Below are 24455 nucleotides of genomic sequence, written 5' to 3'. Positions count from 1 at the left end.
CATTGTATAATCTGGGCTGTACTTGAAACTGGAGACCATCCTCCTGCCTTAGCTCCCCAAGAGCTAAGATTACAGGTGGGAGGAAAGAAATTGTGAAAAGGAAACTGGTGGAAGTAGAAACAAAGGAGTAAAATCAAAGCTTACAAGGTTTAAGATAATGGAAAATGGTATCGCTCTCAGGGTTATTTAAAACAATATGAATAGAACAAATGTAATTTTAAGTCTCTTGAATACTCGTATTCCAGACTCTGAATTTCAATTTTTTTTCTCTTACATCATTATTCAACTGTTCTCTTTCTCTTTTCAATATAAAATTAAGTAATTTTTGAAATAAGAATCAGTTTTACTTTCCAGAGTAAGGCCCATAATTTTTTTTAGAAGCCTTAATGTCAATTGCTGGTATAAACTTTTAATTCAAACATAGAGGAACTACGCTCACTTATATGTGTTACAGTAGCCTCAGTCAGGACTCTGTCTAGCTCATTGGGCTGTGGGGAATGAGAAGGAACACACCATTTGTTCTTCCCTAAAGTGTTTATTCAGCTGGGCCTGCCAATCTCCTGACTTAGGCAACCACCCCTCAAAAAGGCAGATACACTTAAAGCTGGGCTAAAAAGATGGAATAGTAAAAGATTAAATAACTGCTCCTTTAACAAAGAGGCCCAGTTTTCCTTCCCAGAATCCCCACTACCAGGTGCTGGCAGGTCTGCCCACCAGTCAGAATTCTGACTCAGAGGGCCCAAACTTTGTCACTGGTCTCTTTCTTTTCGATTCTGGCCAAAGTACAGTACAGTACGCTTTCTCTGGTACTCCAGGCTTTTTAACTCTCTGAAGCCGCCTCCTTTTGTTGTGTGATTGTTTGTCATACTTCTGTGCTTAAATCAAGACGTATGCCTTCCTTCCTCTTTCCCATGTCATGTAGATCCCTGGGATTTACAGCTCACCTGCCCTGGGTTGGCTGGGGTGGGGGCTAGGGCTGTCTTTTAAATTCCAATAAAATTGGTCCCAAGTTTCCTCCGAAGTCTCATTTTGTTGTTGTTGTTGTTTTTGGTTTTTTGTTTGTTCATTTTAATTAAAGAAACTAAAAACCCTAAGAGGAAACCACAATTTCTCCAGTAACATGGTTTTATAGGTGGGATTCCTCAAAATTTTTGGTAACATGTATCTGTATGTATTATATATGCATGTGTATACAGCTGTATGAGTGTGTGTGTGTATGTGTGTGCGTGTGTATGTATGTCCACATGTATGATTGTATGTAGACCATTTCATGGCACAGAAGGAATTTGGAAGCAAGCCAATGAAAATAGTAGTTATAACGTGATCTCTCCTGGATATTTACTGGTTGCTTACATAAAGGGGCGTGTGTGCACATTTGTTTTTTGTATAGGGAGACTAGAGTTACTTATAAGACTATCAGGATGTTCTGTGGTTCTAGGTGTTGGATTGTAGAAAAATTTTTTCTTATGAGTTTCTATATTTTTAAGTTATATTTTTAAGTTTTCTTGTGGAATTGAAGTAGTTTCATAAACAAATCCTCTTCCATTGCTGGGCAGGTGTAGACAGCCATCCATGGTTCTGAAGAAGCGCTTGTCTCTTACTGTCTTTGCACATGGAAGTTTGGGGTGCATTAGATAATTTACCTGGTTCCCTGGGGTCCTCAAAGAATGCTTCTGCCTAGGGTGAAGCAAAGAATCACACAATAAACGAATCCATTAGAACTCTGCACAGAAACTTTCCACGTTGCTTTACTATTTTTGCTCTTGAAAAAAAATACATAACAAGAAGTGCCTTAACTGGTGTGAATAGACTGGGGGATTTTCCTAGCTGTGCAATACCAAAATTTTTATGCAATCTCCTCAGGCCAACCAATTTGTTCTTTTCAGTCACATTGTACCGGGGTTTGCATTATTATTTACTAACTAGATTACAGTCTGCTGCTCTTTCTAATAATTCCCAGCCCTTTCCTTTATTTTCTTTATTTCACACGTGCATGTCTTTTCTTCTAGCATGCTAGTGACTCATTCTTTCAGATTTCAGTGTGGCAAAGAACAGCCACATAGCAATCGGAAAGCCACAGGTGAATGTCAAAGGTGTTTCCTAATCTGTTTCACAAATGATTATAATAACTGGGAAGTACATTGTGGGCAAGAAATCGCCTTTCCAAGGAGGAAGTTATTGTAAATTTGGGTCCAAGAAAAATCCACCTCAGTGGGAATGATTATATATGTTTTTATTTTAAATCTAGAAGACTGAAAGAAACGCACAAAAGGAAAATGCTTGGCACTATTCTATGATTATTTCAATGAAGCCTGCTTTGGAGAATTTAGGTTTGCAATGGGCTGTAGTCGCAAGGCAACACAGAGGAAGGCTGATCTCGAAATACACCCAGCTTGACTCAAGGTATGCTTTTTCTCTTGACTCTTTTCATAAACTTGTCATTATTTTATTTTAGGTGATAGTGTAAGGAGTTAGATCATCCTACTCAGTGAGGCTTTTGTTTCCTGATTTGGGAGCAGAAGAAATAATGCAGAACTTCATCACACAGGTATGGGAAGAAATATTTAATTTCTATGACATCAGTTTTTATGGATAAGAGATATTCTTAAAGCATGACATATATTTACATATAATCATGCCTAAATAGTAACTGCTTTTTAATATTCAAAAATTGGTCTGTTTTGAGCATTGCTTTTTCAAAAATGAAAATGGAATTTGTGTGTTATTTATATCTTCATTGATTCACACTTTCCTTCAGCCATTACTGCAATTCTGTACCTGGTTTGACCAACCCAGCCCGTGGGCCTCACAAAGCCTCCTTGAGCCTACACAGTATGTGTGTGTGTGTTGCCTTCTGCCCCACAACTTCTCCAGCACAGTGCTGTGTGGGTACTTGTGGGCATTCACATGGTGCTCATTCATAATGTAGATATTTTCAAACAGTGGAGGTTGTACTCTAAACTGGCAAGATGTTGCCTTTCTCACTTCAGAAGAAAACATCAGGGACTCATTTACTAATGCCCCTTAGAAAATGTGGTAGTTTGAATGTAATTGCCCTCACAAGATCTTGTAGGGAATAACACTATTGAGAGGTGTGCCTTTGTTGGAGTAGGTATGGCTTTATTGGATGAAGTATGTCACTGTGGAGGCAGGCTTTGAGGTCTCATATATGCTCAAGTCATGCCCACCATCTCAGCTCACTTCCTGTTCCTATGGATCAAGATGTAGGACTCTAGTTCCTTCTCCAACACCATGTCTACCTGCATACCTCCGTGTCCCGTCATGATGATAACGGACTAAACCTCTGAAAATGTAAGCCACCCCAATTAAATGATATCCTTTGTAAGAGATGCCATGGTCTCTTCACAGTGATAGAGGCCCTAAGACACAAATATTATCCTTGCCAGCACTTGTCACTTGCAGAAATGTCTCCTCCTTCTCTTCCCCACTTCCTTTCCTCTTAAGAAATATTTTCTAACCGAAATATCACAAACAAACCTTCATCTCACTGTATTCAGGGAACCCCAAGTTAAAATACGTATTGCAAGGGTAGTCCCAGAAAGCCATCGAATGCCTATGGAACTGACCATAAGGACCAGCCAGTAGTGATGATAAGCAAGGGGACAAGCTTAGTCCTGTAGGAACATCACAGGAACCAGGACTTTATCCCAAGCTGGACACCTATCTGTGACTTAATCACGAAGACAGATGTGTTTCAGAGAGCAGTTAGTACCTCACGTCTATCATCACCACTATTAAAGTGAAGACACCCTCTGAGGGGAAAGGAGCGAGACTCTTGGCTTGGTGCTGACAGCGGTGTGCTTTTAGATAGACATGCACAGCTCCAAAGCAGCTCTTCTGTGTCCCCAGGCTAATGTGAGATGTCTCCTTACCTTTCTATCAGAGATTATACAACAGCTTACCCCGAGCCACAGAGGACCAGTGTCCTTCCAGGGATCTGCTCCCGATGCTCTAAATTGAAGCTATATGCTGAGATAATTGACTCTACTCTCAAGGAAATGCACTTATGTGATTTACTCTTCTGTGCATGAATAGTCAAGTGATTGACAGCCATCTCCATGTTGAAAGGGCTTCTCTGAACCCTTGCTGTCCACGGTGTCATTTGTGTTACAAAGTCATGATGGAGAGGTGCGGGCATAAAGCTTGATGTGACATGAAAGAGGCTTGTAGCAACAGCATTACGTGGGTGGCAGAAAAGAAGCAGGGGAAATCAGATGCGTGGTGTCTGGATGATCAATCCATACACATGGAGGTAGTGTGTTTTCAAGCTCTTTTCCACGATGTTCATGTGGGAGGCTCCTGTCTACTTTTAAAGTTTTATCTTCAGTGTCTGCTCCAATGTTGAACTTGATGAAAATATTACTTAATGCAAGAATATTACTCAACAGAACATGTGAATGATCAAATTCATATAAATATGAAAAACCTAGTTCTTAGAATTATTCTCTAAGTACAAGCCAGCAGGTATTATGTTTACATATACATGTATGACTAGATACATGTACTGTACATGCATGTATATAATACATGTTTCTCTCCCCTCTGCACTCTCACACACAACATCCAACACATGGAGGGCATATTTATTGACATATAAAACACAGTATCAAAAATTTCTTCTAAACATCACATAATTTGAGTTGGAATAACTGAAATGTATATTCTGAGTGCACTACAGGAACACTGTTTTAAGTTTAGCTATTTTGTAAATTACAACAAAGGGCAGGAGAGATGGCTTGGTGCTTAAGAGTACTGGGGCATCATCCGGGGAACCAGGATTTAATTCCCAGCACCCACAAGGCAGTTTACAACTTCCTATAACCCCAGTCTTAGGGGTTCCAATGCCCATTTCTGGCCTCCATGGATACTGCACACATGTGGTGCACAGACATACATGCAGGCAAAACACTCAGACATGTAAAAATGAATTAATTAACAAATCAAGTTATATTGAAATGCTTAAGTTGGAATTCAATAATGATAGGATTTTCTAGGTTTTCACTATCAAGAATAATGTCATCAAGGAATCAGGAATAAAGGGACTCAAAATGAAATAAAATGGACTTTCTTGACAATCAAGGGGATTATAAGAGTAAGATAAATTAGAAAGAAAAGCTAACTATTACAGGTTAGTAAAATTTCAATGATTTCTCAGAATTGAACTTTCCCCGTAAAACACACAAATGTTGAATCCTGATGTAAAATTATCCGTGAGCGTGGACCAGTCACAGAGCTCTATAACATGTGTGGCAACATCAGTTCTTCACACAGGTGAATTGAGATCCTGATTTGATCTCAGAAAAGAATTACAAGACGAGCCAGTATGAAGCAGAGCTGGACTTTACCAGATTGAAAATTTACCAAGCATTTATGCTGAGGGTTAGTAGAAAGGTACTCTGGGAAAGGATAAGACACTCAACCCACCGGGTGTGGGTTTCTCAAGTGAGAGCCGTGGTTATATGTCATAATAACATATGTAAGTTCGGTGGCTCTCAAGCAAGCTACATCTCAGTTGCTAAGAAACATCTTTTCATCCTTTTGGTAGGTGAGCCTCTAAATGTGCCTCAGACAGACTTTCAACACGAGAAGGTAAGTTCAATGCAAAACTGTGTGGTTTTTAAAACTGAATGTAGATTCTTGTGAGATTCCTAGAAAAGTGTAGGTTCATAGCCAAAAAGCTAAAAAGCTTTAAACACAATTTATTGCTACTTGATGTCCTTAAAAACAACGGTGTAGGAAAGGAATCATGTTTCTGTCTAAGCAGTCTTTGAGCAAATCTTAATTGTACTGTACTTCTCTTCTTATATTCTTCATTTATTCTTTAAGGTTTTCATATATATGTATTTAAATCATACTTGGCCTTCAATCCCTGTCCAACTCTTCCCAGATTTGCCCCATGTCCTCATCCCAGATTTAAGTCCTCTTTTTTTTTTCTTTCTTAGAACTCACTGAGTTCAATTAGTGATGCCTTTATAGGCATGGGCATTGGACCATCAATTGGAGGATGGTCGGCCTACCATGGACCATATTCCTAAAGAAAACAACCACCATCTACAGCCAGTGGTTTCTCAGCCAGGGGGAGGCTTCATGAGCTGATCCCATACATCCTCAAGAGTTTACTATCTTGATCTTGCCAGACAACCACAGCTGCTGTGTGTTGATAGGCGCAGAGATTCTGCTTTGTCATAAGATGCTGTTTAACCCCGGTTCTCAGAAACCTCTGGCTCTTCCTGTTTTTCTTTTCACTGTGATTTCAAGACCAGTCTGGTCTACACAGAGAGCTCTTGGCCAACCATTGCTGCATAGGGAGACTCTGGGGAGGGGGGAGGGAGGAAAGGATGGTGAAGGATAACATTTGTAGCTTATATATGTATTCTATATTTGTGTAAAAGATTTATCTTCTTTTTTTTTTAAAGAAAAATCTTTCAACAGAAACAATATGAATTTGTATTTACATACCCCATCAGCTTTGGTAGCTGAAAAGGCTCAGGTGAACTGAAGAACTCTAAACAGGAATGCTGAGGAGCTGATGACATCCTTTGCAGGATGGGGGAGCTCCTGATAAGATCAATGTACTAACACCCGCCATTGGTATTTATGACTCCAGGAGAAGGATCTGCAGGTCCAATCTTCCACCCTAAGAGCTCCCTGTTCTGCCCTATAAAACCCAAGTCCAATACCCCCAACCTTGGGGTCTTGGGAACAGTCTCCTCTGCACTTTGTCTTCTCATTGAAGGACGAGCTGCTGCTGGAGAGGCTGCTCTCCTTTCTTCTATTTTCACGTTGCCTCCATCAATCCTGTTCTAACACAAGCCACGGATGAAACCATTTTACAAGGAGTTTCTTCTAGAGTACATGACCCCCTCCCCGTTGTTTTGCTTTTCTTCCTTTGAGTTGGTGTGGTGCTAGGGATCCATCCAGGGCCTGTTTTATTGCAGGGATGCAATCTGAGTGAAGCCCTAACCTTAGAGACCAGCTTTCCTGCATTAACAGAGCCACTCTCCCGCCCACCCCACGTGGAGAGTGCTTTAGCTTTGCAGCCAATGCCACCTTCACCTTGTTCATTTGACAGTCAGATGACCTGGGTGGTCCTCCAGCACATGCTGTGGGTGTTGGCTACTCCAACTGCTTGGGTCCTCTCAGTCTTCCTTCCCTATTCATTGATAATCTGAAATCTTATACCAGCATTTGAAAGCTCGGAATCCGACGGGCACCCCACTGAGAGAACTCAGGAAGCACTTGGAACCACTTATTTCTTGAAAATGTAAAATCTATGTACAAAGTGACAGAGTCACCAACAATTGTGAGTTCTTACCACGGCAGGATGCCCAAAGGGGTGGTAGTAACAATGTCTTCTAAAGCCATCTTTTGGCGCCTTTGTTCCTGTGAAGCCAGCACACCATCTGGAAGGTAGGCACAGTGCCACCAAACAGATGGGACCAAGTGGAGGAGGTTCTGTTACCATGAACTGCTTGCTAGCATGGTCTGCGTGGGGTTTTCAGCAGAAATATACAGCCAGCTCTTTTCACCTCACCCTTTAGCTCCTCATCCAAAGAGATTCTGTTCTGTTCCACGAGGGAAAAAAAAGGTAAGCAGAGTCTTTCTCATTGGAAGCCAGTCCTCTTCCTGGAGCAGGCGCTGCCAGATCTCACACATTGCGATTCCCAGAGATTTAATAATCTGACTTTTTATTAATTCTCTTCCAGAACCATTTGCAACCTAATTTTTAGGATCATAATTTGGTACACATATAGAAGCTTTGGGTGTGATTTAAAAGCAAAATAGTTTGAATTTTTTTTGACATCTTAGAATGTGCTTGAATTGAAGATGAAAAATTTAGCAGTCATTTGTTGCTTGGAAAATTTTGAGTGGGCACTTTAATTCAGGGATAATGGCATATATTATGATCCAAAGATGTAAGTTTAAAAATTTTTTGCTCTCCAGAAGCTAACCAGATTGTTGGGGAAATAGAACATTTACCTAAAATAACAACAGTCTTTCCCCATTACAAAATGTTGGAGTCAATATTTCTTCTTCTATCATCACAATAATAACCAAAACAATGCATTTTGAAAATACAAGGGCATAGAGGAATATAACATAACTACATGACTGATAAATCATTCCTAGCAATACTGTGGCGTATTAGCCCATGCATGTGTTTGTATATGTGAATGAGTGTGTGTGTTTGTGACTGTGAGTAAGAATATTTGTGAATGTGAGTGTGTATAAAGGTGTGTGTGGTAGATATGGCAACGCATGCACATAAATGAGTATGTGAACATATATGTTCCAGTATGCACACAGGCCTTACTACTTGGAGACACTGTCTAACTGAAGTGGATGGTTCCTATTTTTGGATGAGCTAGCTGGCCAGCTAGCTTTGGGGATACACCTGTCTCCATCCTCCAACGCTGAGGATACAGTTGTGAGGAACCATGCCCAGATTTCACACGGATCCTAGGGATTTGAATGAAAGTCCGTATTCTTGTACAACTCTCACTCACTGAGCCAACCCTTATCTCCTGAAATTTATTTTCTTTTTAAGAATGTATGGGCCGGGCGGTGGTGGCGCACGCCTTTAATCCCAGCACTCGGGAGGCAGAGGCAGGCGGATCTCTGAGTTTGAGGCCAGCCTGGTCTACAAGAGCTAGTTCCAGGACAGGTTCTAGAAACTACAGGGAAACCCTGTCTCGAAAAAAAAAAAAACCAACAAAAAAAGAATGTATGCATGTGTATGTGTGTGCACGTGTGTGTGCGCATGTGTATGTGTGCGTGTGTGTGTGTGTGTGTGTGTGTGTGTGTGTGTTTGTGTTGCACATGAGTAGGCCATGGAAAGGGCATTAGATCCCCTGGAACTGGAACTGCAAGCAATTATGAGGCTCCCAACATGGATGCTAGTAACCAAACTCAAGTTCACTGGAAGAGCAGCAAGCTCTTTTAACTGCCAACACATCTCTCCATTTCTTTATTTTTGAACTTTGTGACTATTTCGACTATTTATGCTAATGCAGATAAAGCTTTAATAAACATATTTGTAAGTATATTTGTTTCTGTTTTACAACATTTCCTCAGCACAACAAATTGCCTTTATTTTGGTATGCATCGACATTTCAGCATTTAGTGGTCTTGAAAGAAGTGGGGAGTGCGACAATGAGCCAGGAGGCCAGGCCCACTGATCTGCAAATGAGGTGACACAGCCCCTCCTGGTCCCTTCCAAGAGTCTGAGGAGCAGAAACACTAAAATTTGATTTCAGAGGGTGAGAGCCTCGTGTTTCAGCTGTCGGGCTCGCTATCAGAAACAATGAGTAGCCAGGATGACATGAGAGTCCTCAGACCGTGTGATTTAGGATGAATGACCTTTCTCTGGGCATAACTACCAGAACGCTGAGCACTGTGGGTCTGAGTCACCCTTTAGCTCCTCTATTCACTTGGAGACCTGAGCTCAAAGCACATTGGCTGATGGGAGCAGCAGGGCTGAGGCCCCTGCACACCTTACCAGGATAATGGCAGATGAACAAGTGTCGTCTGGAGCTAAGTGAGGGAGGCCAGGTATTTCTAATCTCACCTGAAGACTGAGGTCCTAGCAGGAGTCAGGTGGTGATGCACACCAAGGGAGTTGAGGAGAAGGAAAAAAGCAGTACCCCTTGATAAAGATGGGGAGATGTGAAGCTCCGAATTCCTCATCCAAGACCAACTACAGTGAGAGGGAAGGGTTACAATATAAACTTTGGCCAAGGGCGGGAGGGGAAGAGTGATGGGGGAATGGGGGTTTGGATAGGGCATCATTTAAGACTGAAGAAAGCAGGGGTGCCGCCACACCCGCAAATCCAACAGTAGTCCCAGGGCTGCTTCTTGGGGCTTCCCATCTATGCTAAGGACCACCATGCTATGGCTGGAAGACAAGGTGGACAAAAACAGATGCAGGCCAGGTGTCAGCCGCAGGTGACATGTCTGTTCACAGTTGTGTTAGCTGTGCTCCCCACTCCCAAAGGAAATGGATTTCAAGATGCATTATTTTTCTCAGCCGTTGAACTAGGCAGCCAGTGGTTACACTCAACTGAAGGATGCTACTCAGAACAACTTGGGTATTTCAAATGCACAAGAAGTTAGTATCAGAACAGTGTCTCAGGATGAAGTTCAAATGTAGCTTCCTCTCCAGTACCGTGAGGTCTACAAAATTCACCTAGAAAATTCACTACTGTGGAAAATGAAGACTTGGGTTGGATCCAGGAGGGGAGGTCAGGGCTTTGGTGACTAATTGCTGTAACTGTCTTACTAGTGGCAGTAGCTGCTTCATCTTCTCTTTGCCACCAAGCTCCAAAATGCCTGTAGGCTGACTTCGATACTGTGGGAATTTCTCCACTTGGCCAGCACTACCATGGCTACTGGATCCACTACTCAAAGGGCTCAGATTGACTTCTGTTACAAATATCACAGTTTTTTGGGGGGTGTTTCAAATATTTGGGCCCATGTTCTACTTTAGGGCTGTATATTAGGTTTGTATAAATTATTCTTGCTGGCCCAGTTATCATCCCTGACCACCTTGTTCCATACAGCGTTTGTATGTAGTAGTAATTGTAGTAATTTGGTAGTAGTAATTGTAGTAATTTGCATACTTTTTAGCAAGCTTCCTGGAGAAGGGAGTTCTAAGTTTACTTTCATACATTGTGATATCTTTCATACTGGTAGCTTTGAAGCAAAAATCCATTAAGAGGCTGAGAAATTGGCAACAATAAAAACACTGAGTAGTCTGATTCAAGTCTATGTGTTATTTTCTGTGTTTGGGGGTTTTCAATAAATAAAATCAGAAATATGCATTTGATTTGCTGTTCATTGTTATGTTTCTGTATGTGGGGCGAGTACACATGATTTATTTCTTCTCTCAGTTGCACGGTCTTGGAGACGGAGTAAGGTTTCATTCACTACAGTTCCCAAACTGTAAAAACCATTGCGTTCCTGGAGTGGTTGTGATTACTTAGATTTGATGATTCTCTTTTCTGAGGACAGGAAGGGAAGAAATATCTCACCATGCTTCAGGTTCCAAAAGGCTAATGTTCTTTTGTTGTTGATATTGCTTTTAGTCTGAAAATACCACCAGTCTACAAAAATAGTCAGGTAATGTTTTATAGAGAAGTATTACAGATAACATGTTTGTAATAATTCATTTTTTTCCCGCTAGATGAGACTTGCACTGCTTTTTGACTTCTTCTTGCAAAATCTGATATTTTGTAAATACACAGGAGGGCAGCTCTCTTGGGTTGGCCCCACTTTTGCTTGGAGCTATTTAATGGGCATATGTCATTTGTTGTGGGGAATAATCTATTGAAATATACAATTGGTGATTTAATTCAAAAAATATTTTGGTAGTATCAAACCCCATCACATTACAAAGTAATTCTGTGAATAAAATATGCATTTGTTGTTTTGTTTTAATTATAGAAGCTATATAAACTGAAAAGCCACTAGCTCCCATTTCTAATCACCCTGACAGAATCATTCCCTGTGGCTTCATTCCTAAAATTTATCAAACATACACTTTTGCTAGTGGGGAAGATGCTTGCTCACATTCTTGGATTTGCAAGATCACTTTTTAGAATGCATTCTAACTGATTCAGAACCTTGAATTTAATGCTTCTTAGAAAGTACAAAGGATATCTCCAAGAAGAGGTGAGAAACTGAAGCACTGATTAATAAGGACACATACACATGTGCTAACCAACACTATCAACTTCTGGTTCCAGCAGTCTGCTGTCAATGATGAGTACAGAAGGATTGAGAGGGTCTTGCATGAATAGTAATGCATCTTCTATTGCAGGTTTTGTGAAGTCCCTCTTCAAGGACTTGCTCACACTCCTGTAAGGACTTACTTCATTCCCTTAAAAAGGCTATTTAAAAAAAATAAAAAAAAAAAAACTTTGATGAAAGCTTTGCATAGTTTCTTTAAGTGTCAGTCTTCAAATTTCAGGGAAGCTCTTGTGCAAGTTTTTTTCTCAAAAGTGAATACTTCATAAAAAGCATTTCAGAAATGATATGCACAATATGAATCCACTTGTATGAATTTGGAAAATAGTAACATTGAATGAGTGGTAAAAATACAAATTGTTGTGGGATAATCCTTTGGTATACTGTGAATATGTATTCCTCTCATTAATTGATAAAGAAAATGCTTTGGTTTATAGCAAGGCAAAATAGGGTCAGGCAGAAAAACAAACTGAAAACACAGAGAGGAGAAGGGCAGAATAAGGAGAAACTAGCTAGCTGCCGGGTAAGCAAGATGTGTTAGAGAGCAGCTAAAGCCTCAAAGCCAAGTGGCAAAAATGTAGGTTAATAGAAATGGGCTAATTTAAGTTGAAAGAGCTAGTTAGTAATAAGCCTGAGCTATGGGGCAAACATTCTGTAATTAATATAAGATTTTGTTGATTATTTGGGACCAAGCACCTGACACAAAAGAAAAGCTCCACCTCCAATTACAACAAATAAAAAGTATAAAATATTAACTCCAAATTGGGTTATTTCTGGATCATAATATTACCATGGTAGCCAATGGGCATGCTTATATGTTTTACTAGTATGTGTATGTGTGTGCATTTGTGTGTGTGTATATTCGTGTGTGTAGCTCAGGATGAAATGTATTCTGCTACTATATTCACACCAAAATCATTTGAGATTCTTTTTTTGTGGGGGGTGTTTTTTGAGACGGGGTTTTTCTGTAGCTTTGGACTTGTTCTGGAACTAGCTCTTGTAGACTGGGTTGGCCTCGAACTCACAGAGATCCGCCTGTTCCTGCCTCCCAAGTGCTGGGATTAGAGGCATGCGCCACCACTGCCCAGCAAAGATTCTTGACTTAAAATGACAATGAAATAGTGTTTTACTGAATAACTTAAGATAATGTATATCATGATGGCATGTGGATCCTGAAGAGTTTTCCAGAGAACTAGACTTAGAAGTCAAGTACAATTTGCTGATTCCACTGACCAGAAGAGCTCTGGGATCTTTTGATAAATATATCAGAAATTTGATATATTATATCAAATATACTATTAGAAAATTATATATGAATTACATATACTGTAATTACATGCATAATCATAAAATTGACTTCACTGAATTATATGATTATATATCATCAATCTGTCTATATATATACATATGCATGCATATACATATGTATGTATATATAGATAGATGATAGATAGATAGAGATACTGTTCTTTTGAGACAGAATCGCACTATGTAGCTTTAGCTGTCCTTGGAACTCACCATGTAGACCAGGCTGGCCTCAAACTCACAGAGATCTGCCTACCTCTGCCTCTCAAGTGCTAAGATTAAATTGCACAACTGGCACTATTTTGATATTTAATTTAGGACTAATTCATAGCTTTTGCTGTGTGACAGAATTACTATTAATTCTATTACTAATAATTCTAATTACTATTCAGGTGAGCACTTGAGTTTAATAGGAACGCGTGTAGTTCAAATGTAGAGTTAATATCTTTTGCTGTTAATCAATACTCAAAACCTAAAACTACTCATTTAGTGTTGTACACTATTTGTGTGCAAGAATATGTGGTACAGTATTTGACTTGGGTTAAACATATTCATCCTCTCAAACATTCTCATTTCCTTATTATTAATTGATCAGTCTTCCTTGACTCCGTATTATGGATATGTAAATATGGATTTATAGGCTATGTTTGTGCAATACATTGGAATGGGAGTGCATTTGAAGCTTTTAGGTGTGCTGTGAACATTCTGCTATTGAATTTATAACTAACTTTTCATGGGACAAACACAAGTGAGTTTTTGCTTTTTGTTTAGGAAGAAATGACTGCTCACCATATGGTTTTTGCAATATTGATTTTAATGCTACTGGAAAAGCAGACATCCCAGAAATATAACTGATCAATGTATCGAATGGCTGATTTTCTGAAACTCAATTTCATGAAAAATACTCTACTAGAAATCATTTTTTTAAACTGGAAAATACATTGAACCTAGGCAAATGTCCCAATCTCTTAATTTGTTTCAAAAATATTAGTGTTTTCATCAGATGATTAAATGAGAGTATTATAATAAATATTTAAGGACTGTACAATTTACTGAAAATTATCCACCAATGAATACTTTAATCTGCTTTTGAATTATGGCCTATTCTTATTTATTTCTTTTCACATATAGATAAAATAGTGCAAATTATGGGGTACTATGCAATGTTTGGATGCATGAGTACATTGTATAAAATTCAAATCTAAGTAAACATATTTGTCTTTTAAATAATTGTTCTTTATTATAACAGATTCATCCAATATATTGTATATGCATATATATATACTTAAATAAAAATGAATAATAGAAATCAATAGAAACAGTATTTAAAATATTTTTAAAAAGGAAGTGTTAGGCAAATCTGACATATTGGTGATTTACTGAGTTGATGCTTTGGGAACTGAAGGTTTGAGGGCGTAACCTGCTTTTCTTTGGCAGGACCAGACAGGTCCCACTCAGCTTGAGAGCACAATAGAGTGCTGGAAAAGAAGTCCGTGTGCCAAGAGAAAAGTCCCAGACAAAGGGCTTTGGAAGATTTAATTTAGAGAGCCAACCCGGCAGAGTCTGGACTCACACTAACTAGAGATTTTAGCTCAGATCAGCTTTCCTAATGAATGCAAGGATGTAGGCAACTGCACAAACTCAAGATGAATATCATGTCCTTCCTTGATGGTGGGCATGTGCTGCTGACCCAGCAGCATGGGGCACAGCGGAGAAGTTTAGGTTGTAAAATATCTACATGCTATACTCCAGAGAATGGACTTGTTGAGATAGAATATTCTTCCCAGAGCTACACTTCAAAATCTGTAGATCTTGAGCTACCGCAAAGCAATGCCTTGACTTGGGATGTCTTTCAAATTTTATAGACATAATCTTTTCATACAGTGAGTCTTGTTCATGTATTTGCATATAGCTGGTGGGAAAAGCCTTTGGTCAGACAGCCTGGTTATCTTTCTTTCAGGTCAGTGAACTCACACTAGAAAGGATGAAGAAGAAAAAAGAAAAAAAATCCTGTGGTGGATTTAGATGAACAAAGTGCTGACACAAGCCGGTACACGCCTGCAATGCCAGCCCTGGAGAGACAGGAAGAATGTGAGTCTGAGGCCATCTTGGATACCTTAAGGAGATCTTGTCTCAATAAAGGATGGAAAATCCAAGACAGTTAGAAACCTGGGCACAAACCAAACTGTTTCACAATAGGTCGTGAGATTAGAGTGCTTCTTGGCTTTTCTGAGACTCTACACACGTGTCCGTGGAAGTATAAACATGAGTATGCATGTCTCTTAGCATAGCTGTGATATTGGAAGTGAGTGCAAATGTGCAGAGGTATGTGATGGCAGAGGCTGACAGGTATGTGAGCTGAAGAAAGTAATGCAGGCAATGATATTTTTATCCTTTATAATTGGTATGTTAGCAATGTAAACATGTTAAGTTTTATTGTGGCATATTTCAAACGTATTTCAAACAAAACTGTATGTTTTTTGCTTTTCTTCTCCCCTTTCCCTGTCACGGCTTTTCTCTCAAATCAACCTGTTTTCATGTCAGGAGCATTCTTTTGGCATTTCCCCCAGAAATTACGATTCCCATCTTGCTCTCGCCTCTCTATTTCAGAGTCTATACCCCTAACAACCTCTTGTTTATGTTTATACAAACCTTTAAAGTTAGGATCTGGCCAGGTAGTGTGGTGATGTATACCTTTAATCCCAGCACTCCTAGGCAGAGGCATGCCAATCTCTATGAGTTTAAGGCCAGACTAATACACACAGCAAGCTCTAGGACCACCAGAGAGAGCTACACAGTGAGACCTTGTCTCAGGAAAAGAATTTTAAAAGGGATCTGAGTATAAGAGAGAATATGTGGTTTTTTTTTTTTCTTTCTGTGTTAACATCACCTCCATCCAATTTATCACCATCTCAGATCCATCCACTTTCCTGGAAATTTTACAATTTTATAATTTTACAGAGTCAAATTTCATAGCGTACACGTACCTCAAATTTTCCATTCATTAGTTAATACCCATCTAGGCTGGCGTCATGCCAAAAATGCGGCAATAAACATGGGTGTTCATGTGCCTCTGTGGTAAAAGTGGAGCCGGTCCTATGATAGTTCTGGTTTTAGGTTTTTGAGAAACCACCATACTTCCTATACTACCTAATTTCCACTCCCGGCAGCAGTGAACGAAAGTTCCTCTTTCCCCCATACCTTCCTAGTATCGACTGGTACTTGCTTTCTTGCTGAGAGCCATTCTCATTGGAGTAACATGGCATCTCAAAGCAGCTCTAATTTACATTTCCTTGTGACCCAGGGTGTTGAACATTTTACGCATGTATGAACATCTCAAAGCATTAAAATGATTATCTGACTCAGGGCCCAGGGGTCCCTGAGCTGGAACCAACCTGAAGGCCTCCTTCATGAGGACTAACTTCCATGCTATCCTTAGGTTCCATGCAAGGAGAGAAGCAACAGTTAGCCCTGTGCAGCCATGACACCTATGAGCCGCAACGAGGACCAGCGTGGCACTGTAACCCTAAGAGTACAGTAATGGCATCTATACCTTGGCAGTAAACAACAGCTTTTTTTTTTCTTTTTGGACTTAAGACCCAATCAGCAAGAGAGAAACTATGCCTGGACCTAGAAATGTAGGCTACTGCCAGGGCTAGTGAAGTCAGGGATCATGGAGGAAGATCTACAACTACTACTTTAGCAGACCAGCATAACTACATTCTAAATAATTGTTCTTTTACCCACAAATAATTATAGTCCTCATCTTCCTTCAAGGAAACTTTACTTTGCAACAGATGGAGACCATTACAAGAAAATGACAAGCAATCTAAAAGAAGGCTTGTAGGGCCTAATCCCAATGGTCACTTCTACAAAACAATGACCACACATTACGCTCAGGAAACATTGTAGATGAGGGGGTCAAAAGATTGTATGAGCCAGAGGAAGAAGGAGTTTATTGTATGGCTGAATTTCCTAGTAATCTCAGACACTACATCCATAAATGCCTAAGCATTGCCTAAACATACCTGAACAAAGATGCCACCAATGGACATGCCAAAGTGCAAAGAAAACAGGCCTCAACTCTACACAAAGACTAAGACAAAACTCGACACAGACTCTAAAGCCAACTGAGGAAGGCTGAGAGTGAGAGAACTAGTCTCCTCCAGGGAGCAGCACAACACTCGGTTATTGCCTCAGCTGGTCTTCAGTGCACACCAGAACCCTGAAGAAGTAGGCTCAAAATGCCATTTACTAGTGAATGTGAGGCAAAGGGAGAGAAGAAACTTTCTTCTTCTGAGTCCTTGATATAGGCTGCTAGCAGAAAGAGTGGTCCAGATGAAAGTTTTATCCTCCCGTCTCAAAAGACCTAGATTACAAGTTTACCTTCCCACTGAAAGATCTGGATTACAAGTAGGTCTCCCCACTTCAAATGATTTCATTAACAACAACAACAACAACAACAACAAATCCCTTGTAGGTGTTGCCAGCCAGATTTTAGTTATTTCCAGATGTAGTTGAACTAACAACCAAGAATAGCTATCACCACAGTTATCCAATACTGAACTGTCAACCCTGTAAATATGAATAATATGTATAAACATGTATGTATGTAACAATAATTAATGAAAAAGAGGATATGAATTTAAAAAGAGCAAAGAAGAATGTAGAAAAGTTTGGAGGTGGAAAGGGAAAGAAGAAATGATGTAACTATATTATAATCTCAGCAATACAAGACAAAAGTTTAAAAGGGTCTTAGGAAAAAACTTTTAATGATTCAATATGTAAAGAATGTGAGATCCCCATTCATAATTTTACATAAATTATAAGTCAAAATGATAGTTAAGACATAACTAAGTATGCATTCTAGAATAATGGTTTAATAAAACCTTTTAAAGTTTTTACACAATTGGTCGCTTGTGTGTCTCCTTGTAAGAGGTGTCTGCTTCACTAGGTCACTGTTGAGCCACAGTTCTGGCTTTTGGTACTAATCATTTTAACTCTTTGTATGTTCTCAATGTCAGTCACTGTATGAGATATGGCTGGCAAAGACTCTCTACCAATTTGAAGGCGGTCTATTTTTTTCTACTGCATATCCCTTTCCGACAGAATACTCTAATCAATTGCAGTCCCATTTGTTGACTTTTATTTGAAATGTCTTTGCAATTTGAAAAGTCTTTTCTATACTTTCCACTAGCCATTTGTATTTCATGTTTTAAATCTTTCACTTCAAATTGGTTACAGTGCTAATTTAATTCTTCTGCAGAGGGATACCTGTAGGTGGAGAATGAATGTTTGTTTCCTGACTGCCCAGACCCGAATAATCACACAAAACTATATTAATTACAACAATGTTTGGCTGATTAGCTCAGATTTGTTATTAACTATCTTTTACATCTTAACTTAACCCATTTCTATCAATCTGTGTGTCACCACGAGGCTGTAACCTACTAGTAAGGTTCTGGCATCCATCTTTTTTGGCAGCTACATGGCATCTCCTTCGTCTGCCATCTATCTATCTATCTATCTATCTATCTATCTATCTATCTATCTATCTATCTATCTAATCTTCCCTCCTGGCTGTATTCTGCCCTACCATAGGCCAAAGCAGCTTCTTTATCAATCAATGGTAATAAAACATACTCACATCATACAGAGGGGAATCCCACATTGGACACCAATTTGTGGTAGTCCCAAAGAGTTCCACAATAGCCTGGAATGTAGTATAACAAAGATTTATTTACTTGGGGATAAACTCACAGTAAGGGTAGTCATCCACAGTCCTCTGTGTGCACTGGGAACTGGAACCGAATCCAGCCAAAAAAGAGAGATGCGCATGCTTTTTGTCTAAACTTATAGTACATGAGACCACTCCCAAAGTGGGCTGGTATCTTAAAGGCTATTGGCTGAAGGAGGTCCCACAGTAGATACTCAGTTTGGTCAGCATATTTGTTAGATATTCTTTTTTTTTCTTTTGGTTTTTCGAGACAGGGTTTCTCTGTAGCTTTGGAGCCTGTCCTGGAACTAGCTCTTGTAGACCAGGCTGGCCTCGAACTCACAGAGATCCGCCTGCCTCTGCCTCCCGAGTGCTGGGATTAAAGGCGTGCGCCACCGCTGCCCGGCTGTTAGATATTCTATTCAGTCATCTTACCCAGTGTGGGCTTTTGACACCTTTGTCAAAGTTAACTGTCATAGGTGTGTGCGTCTATTTCTGGGTTTGATATTCTGTTCTCTTGGACGACGTGTCTGTTTTTGTGCCACATTGGCAGGTTGGTTCTTTAATTCAATTTTAAGTCACTTATTTTGATACCTTTTATGCTGCCATATATTTTTACCTTATAAAGTTAAAGTTTACCTTCATCTTGATTGACAAAGAATAAAATAACTAATAAATTGTTTTAACTTCTGAAACTAAACAATTTTGTAGCAGATTGTTTAACTCAACCAGGAGAATTAACATAGTGAGACAAGAGGAGAAGTAACAGAATATACTTAAACCTTTTTTTTTAGTATATGTTAAAATACAGTTGTCACACTAAGAGAAGCAATACATAGAAAACATGTAATTGAATACAAAAGACATCCATAGATCAGTAGTCAGGAAAAATAGGAATAGAGAAATGTGCAACCCAAGCAATTCCAAGAGCTGTGGTACTTCTTCTGTAATCTTTGCGATTAATTGCTTTGTGGGTATTGTTGTTTTTTCGTTTTTGTTGTTTTTTCAAGATTTTCCTTTTAAAGATAGTTGGTATTGTGGAGAGAAGATGGGCAGTGAAAGGAAGAACCAGACAGCAGTTAATAATTTTCTACAGGGCTTCCATTTAAAATGTAGTTTTAATAAAAGACTGACTTTGACAAAGAAAAAGCTAACCATGATACAGTCTTAGTTACGGTTTTATTGCTGTGAAGAGACACCATGACCAAGGAAGCTTATAGATAAAAGCATTAGTTGGGAGTTTGTTTACAGTTTCACATCATCTTGGCAGGAAGCATCCCGGCCAGCAGGTGGGTACACTGAACTGGAGCAGTAACTGAACGCTTCTCTCCTGCTCTGAGGGCAGGAGTTAGAAAATATACAAGACTAGACATGGGTGGGATTTTGAAACCTCAAAACCCACCCTCAGTGACATGCCTCCTCGAACAAGACTATGCCTCTGGGGTGATTTGAAAGAAAATGGCCCCAAAGGGAGTGCCACTATTAGGAGGTGTGGCCTTTAAGGAGGACCTGTTCTGCTGTGTGGAGTGGGCTTTAAGGTATCTTTTTTTTTTCTTTCACATTTCCCTCTGTGTGACAGTCAGTTGACTTCCTGTTGCCTCTGAGTCAAAATGTAGGATCCTCAGCTCCAGCACCAGGTCATCTGCTTGCTTGCTACTGCCACTCTCCCACTGTGACAATAATGGACTGGCCCTCTGAAACTGTAAACGTGCCATCCCAATTAAAGGTTTTCTTTATAAGGGTTGCTGTGGTCATGGCGAGTTTCTTTATTCGTTAACCAATAAAAGCAACGCATAAACAGAAGGACCCACACTAACAGTGGCTCTTCACAGCAATTAAAAACGCAACTCCTATGCTTTCCTAAACTGTCCACCAACTAGGAACAAGCATTTAAGTATATGTGCCTCTGGGATCCATTCTCACTCAAAACACCACAGGTGATAAATACCAAAGAGGAAACATTTTTGTGGTAACTATAAAAATATAAACAGATTATTTCAAAGAGGTGGGTTTTTTTTTTACATTCAAATTATGTATAATTGTGCTCAGACTTCAGATTCTGCCTACAGTAAAAGTTATGTCAAAGTTGAGAATGTTAGACATAAACAAACATGAACTTAACATATATAGTGTCTGACACATTTTCTGTTCTCAAAAGACCCTTCTAGTATCTTTGCCAACGTCCCAAATCAGTCCATTTCCCTCTGATGGTCAGAGAACATTTGAAAATTTCTAGGTGATAGTTCAATATGCAGATAAGCTTGGATAATCCTCATCCAATATTTGTGCAAAAGGATCCAATATAAAGTACTTTCCAGGAAAATAGGCTTGGGAACTTTCTCCAGAGACACATGAAAAGGGAGAATCAATTAAGCAAAGTCTAAGTCTTGTCAACCAGTGATCTATTTGGCAAACAGATTTGCTCATGTATTTTTGATGATGCCCTGGCTCACAAGCATCCATTGATTTCAGCTTTGCAGATTGAGCACAGCTGATTTGGTTCTTGCTTTCCTGTGCTGGCTCTTCTACGCAAGCCAACCATGACAGAAACTGCCTGAAGGTGAGCAGGTAAAAGATTGGGAACTTCTTAAAAGCAAGCAAACGTGCATCATCTCGGCGAGTAGTAAACATTAAACGGAATGAGCAACTCCAAACAATGTTTATTGTACCTAACAGTCCTAAACTGAGTTTGGAAGCAGGAGAGAAAGTACAGCCTCAAGGCCAAAGCCAAGCGTATGATGGTGCTACAGCCCTCACCAAAAGTGGAACTTTGCAAAAGAGGTAACGTTGAAAGTGTGGAAAGAATGAAATCCAGCCAGAGTTGAGCAACAGCCGTTCATTTTCTCTTTCCTCTTTTAAATGTGTTTTTCCTACTGACTTTCAGAGAAAGGCACTTTTGTAAGGTGTAATAAAGACCCTGGTGGGATGAAAATGGTCCTGGGGAAGGAGGAGGGGGGGCTGCATCCTCTTGAAATCCCAGCCCTCAAGTTTCTCAGAATGTGACAGAACTCACAAACAGCCTGTTTGAAAAGTTAAGTTAGAAAGAGGACGTTAGGTAGGGCTCTCAATGTAATCCAACTTTTGTCCTCATCAGTAAAGTAGACTAGAACATGCAAAGAAAGAGCTGCCAGAGGCATGTGCACACACCCCAGATGACTAAGCCAAAGTGAGAACCGCAACCACGTCATCGTGAAGAGAAGCCTCCACAGAAACCACCCTCCATGGTGCCTTAATCCTGGGTTCCCAGCCCTGTGGAAAAATGCAGTTTTCTGGGTTAAGCCTTCTCATCTGTGTTAGTTTGTTGGGGCAGCCTAAGCAATTGGAATTACAGAGCTTTAAGGGGCCTTAGAAAGAATGCCAGGTCAGGGACCAAAGGTGAATTGAACTTCCTTGTAAGTCATTAAGAAAAAAAAATAACATGTACAAGAGAATTTTTCTAAGTATGACTAGATATGTGACTAGAAGATGGAAGAGATTTAGTGTGTGGAACCAAGCATGACCTTGTAGACCCCTGTGTAGGGAGCATGCCCATCTCTGCCCATACTAGCACAAAGCTAAGCCAACCACTTATGCAATGTTTGGGTTAAGGCCACACTACAGCCCCTGGCATCAATATATCCAAAGAGTCTGGAATATTCGGGTGGAAGCTCCATCCCAAGCTCACTCCTCTGGGAGTTACCTCAGTCCAGACTCCACCCCCGAGAAAGTCCACCAAAGGATGACCCCTCCCCAGAGATGCTCAAGACCATTCCCACAGAGTATTTAAATTGTATTCTAGAGAACAAACAAACACTTAATTTTCCAGTCTTCCTTTCCCGGCTCCTCTCTGGGGGGCTGGAAAGCCATCTGGGAGCATTGGTACCCATTAAACCAGGGCTTTTTCTAATTCGGTTTGATTTGGTCTGATTTGGATTATTGCATAGGCGGAGAGGTTTATGGGGCGCAAAAAACTTTTCACGCAGAAAAGGCCAAAGCCAGTAAATGAACATGCCAATAAATGTAAAAATCAGCACACAAAAGCAATTTATCATGATACTTTCTGATTACATTTTCCGACATGAAGCCTGCCCATGATGTTAGCATCATGGTCTGAGGTTTGATATTCACAGGGAACATCTGCCAAATAGCATGCTTTCTCATCTAGCCTGACCCTAAGCAGCTTAGATTGTGCTAATATTCTCAAGTTCAAAGCTGAAACCAGATCAAATTTTTCATTGTAATAAATGACCTCAATCGTCACATGATCCTCGCAGATTTAAAATACTGTATCAATCCTTTTTGGAGAGCTCCTCTCCCTCACAACTCAAACTTTAGTCATCTGTAAAATAAAGCTAAGCTTGAAGGAAAAAAAAACCAACTGAGAAATGAGACGGAGGAAAGCCTAACGTAGAAGCCATCTGGCTAATCCACAAAGCAACCGTCTGCGGCTGGATACTGTCATCTGCCAAAGAAGCTATGTGTAAACTTCGTGGGCCATTCTTCCTTCTGAGAAGAAGACATATCCTTCAAAGGTTTGTAAATGATGAGAAGTTTCAAAGATCTGGACTGGTTTCAGCATAGGGAAGCAATGACGAAATCAGAGAAATGAGGGCAAATTTCTTTCAGAGTCACGTCATGTGTGATTTAGCCAAGGCCCTTCTGTCTATCAAGAGGAACGTGCATTACTGTTGGCTCCTTAGACAACCCTCCAATGCGGAGTAAGCACAGAGCAGAAGCAGGAATCCCCTCTGACCTTAGATCCTGGCGTCAGGAAGAGTCACACTGTGACAGTGGTTGAGAAATGACTCGGGACTCAGCCTGCTTAGGCAATACCAACCAAACTCTTTCGGGAAGTCTAAAACCTGATTTTATTGCGTGCTTAGCACATGCCAAAGCTGCTGATAGCACTTTATGTGTATTCCTTCTTTGCCACTGAATGGCCAAATATGCTCAGAAAATTAAGTCATTTGACCAAAATGTGCTACTTGGGATGCTACAGCTAGAGGATCTGCAGCCTGGTTTCTGCTCTAAACCTGTCTCCAGTCCTTGCCACTTTAGTGCTGTCTTTCTTAATAGGCTGATTTTTCTGAAGCTCCTTTTCAACATTTCTATACATTCTAATTTATTTATTCATTATATTACACATTCTAATTTGTATATATTATGACTACTATCTCTCAAACAGAAGCAACACACATAGATGCAAGTATCTTTGCTTTATTTTAGTTGCCTTCTTATTCTTCTGGTTAGATTTTAGTCATTTGCTTGGGGGACAATAGATAATGAAAAGCCATGGTTAGCTGACTGCTGCAAGGTGTCTTCACCAGTGATAGGCAACTTTGTGGGATCTAAAATGGTACTAGACACAGTTCTCAGCAAGTACGGGGCTAGAGAAAAGCCAGAACACATATTCAACAGTACACAGTGATATTCTGCAAGGGGTTGGGATGCCAAGGAAGGAGTAATGGTGTGGATATAAAGAGGTGGAGTCAAAAAAGGGTTAGGGGTGGAGCCATCTACCACAGTGCTTGGCCTTGGATCAGTCCTGCAGGGAAATGCTTAAACTTGACCTCAGATTTCTCTCTACAAAAGGCAACAGAGCTGGCTGTGCTTGCACCTTGTGTGACAGTTCTGGAAACTTGCATGACCACAGGGAACTAGTTCCTCATAGCTGTGTATGGAGAGAGTC

General features: G+C 40.0%; 1 long non-coding RNA gene across 1 annotated transcript; it reads left to right on the top strand.

The window, feature by feature from the left end:
* The first annotated feature begins 2455 nt into the window (after positions 1–2455).
* LOC119818522 lies at positions 2456–15631 on the top strand. Its single transcript, XR_005286147.1, has 3 exons — positions 2456–2548; positions 5567–5610; positions 15032–15631. It is a non-coding gene; the product is annotated as an uncharacterized LOC119818522 (long non-coding RNA).
* Positions 15632–24455: the final 8824 nt, after the last annotated feature.

The sequence above is a fragment of the Arvicola amphibius genome, chromosome 7, assembly GCF_903992535.2.
Source record: "Arvicola amphibius chromosome 7, mArvAmp1.2, whole genome shotgun sequence".
Classification (NCBI taxonomy): domain Eukaryota; kingdom Metazoa; phylum Chordata; class Mammalia; order Rodentia; family Cricetidae; genus Arvicola; species Arvicola amphibius.
This window is presented reverse-complemented; position numbering and strand designations above follow the sequence as displayed.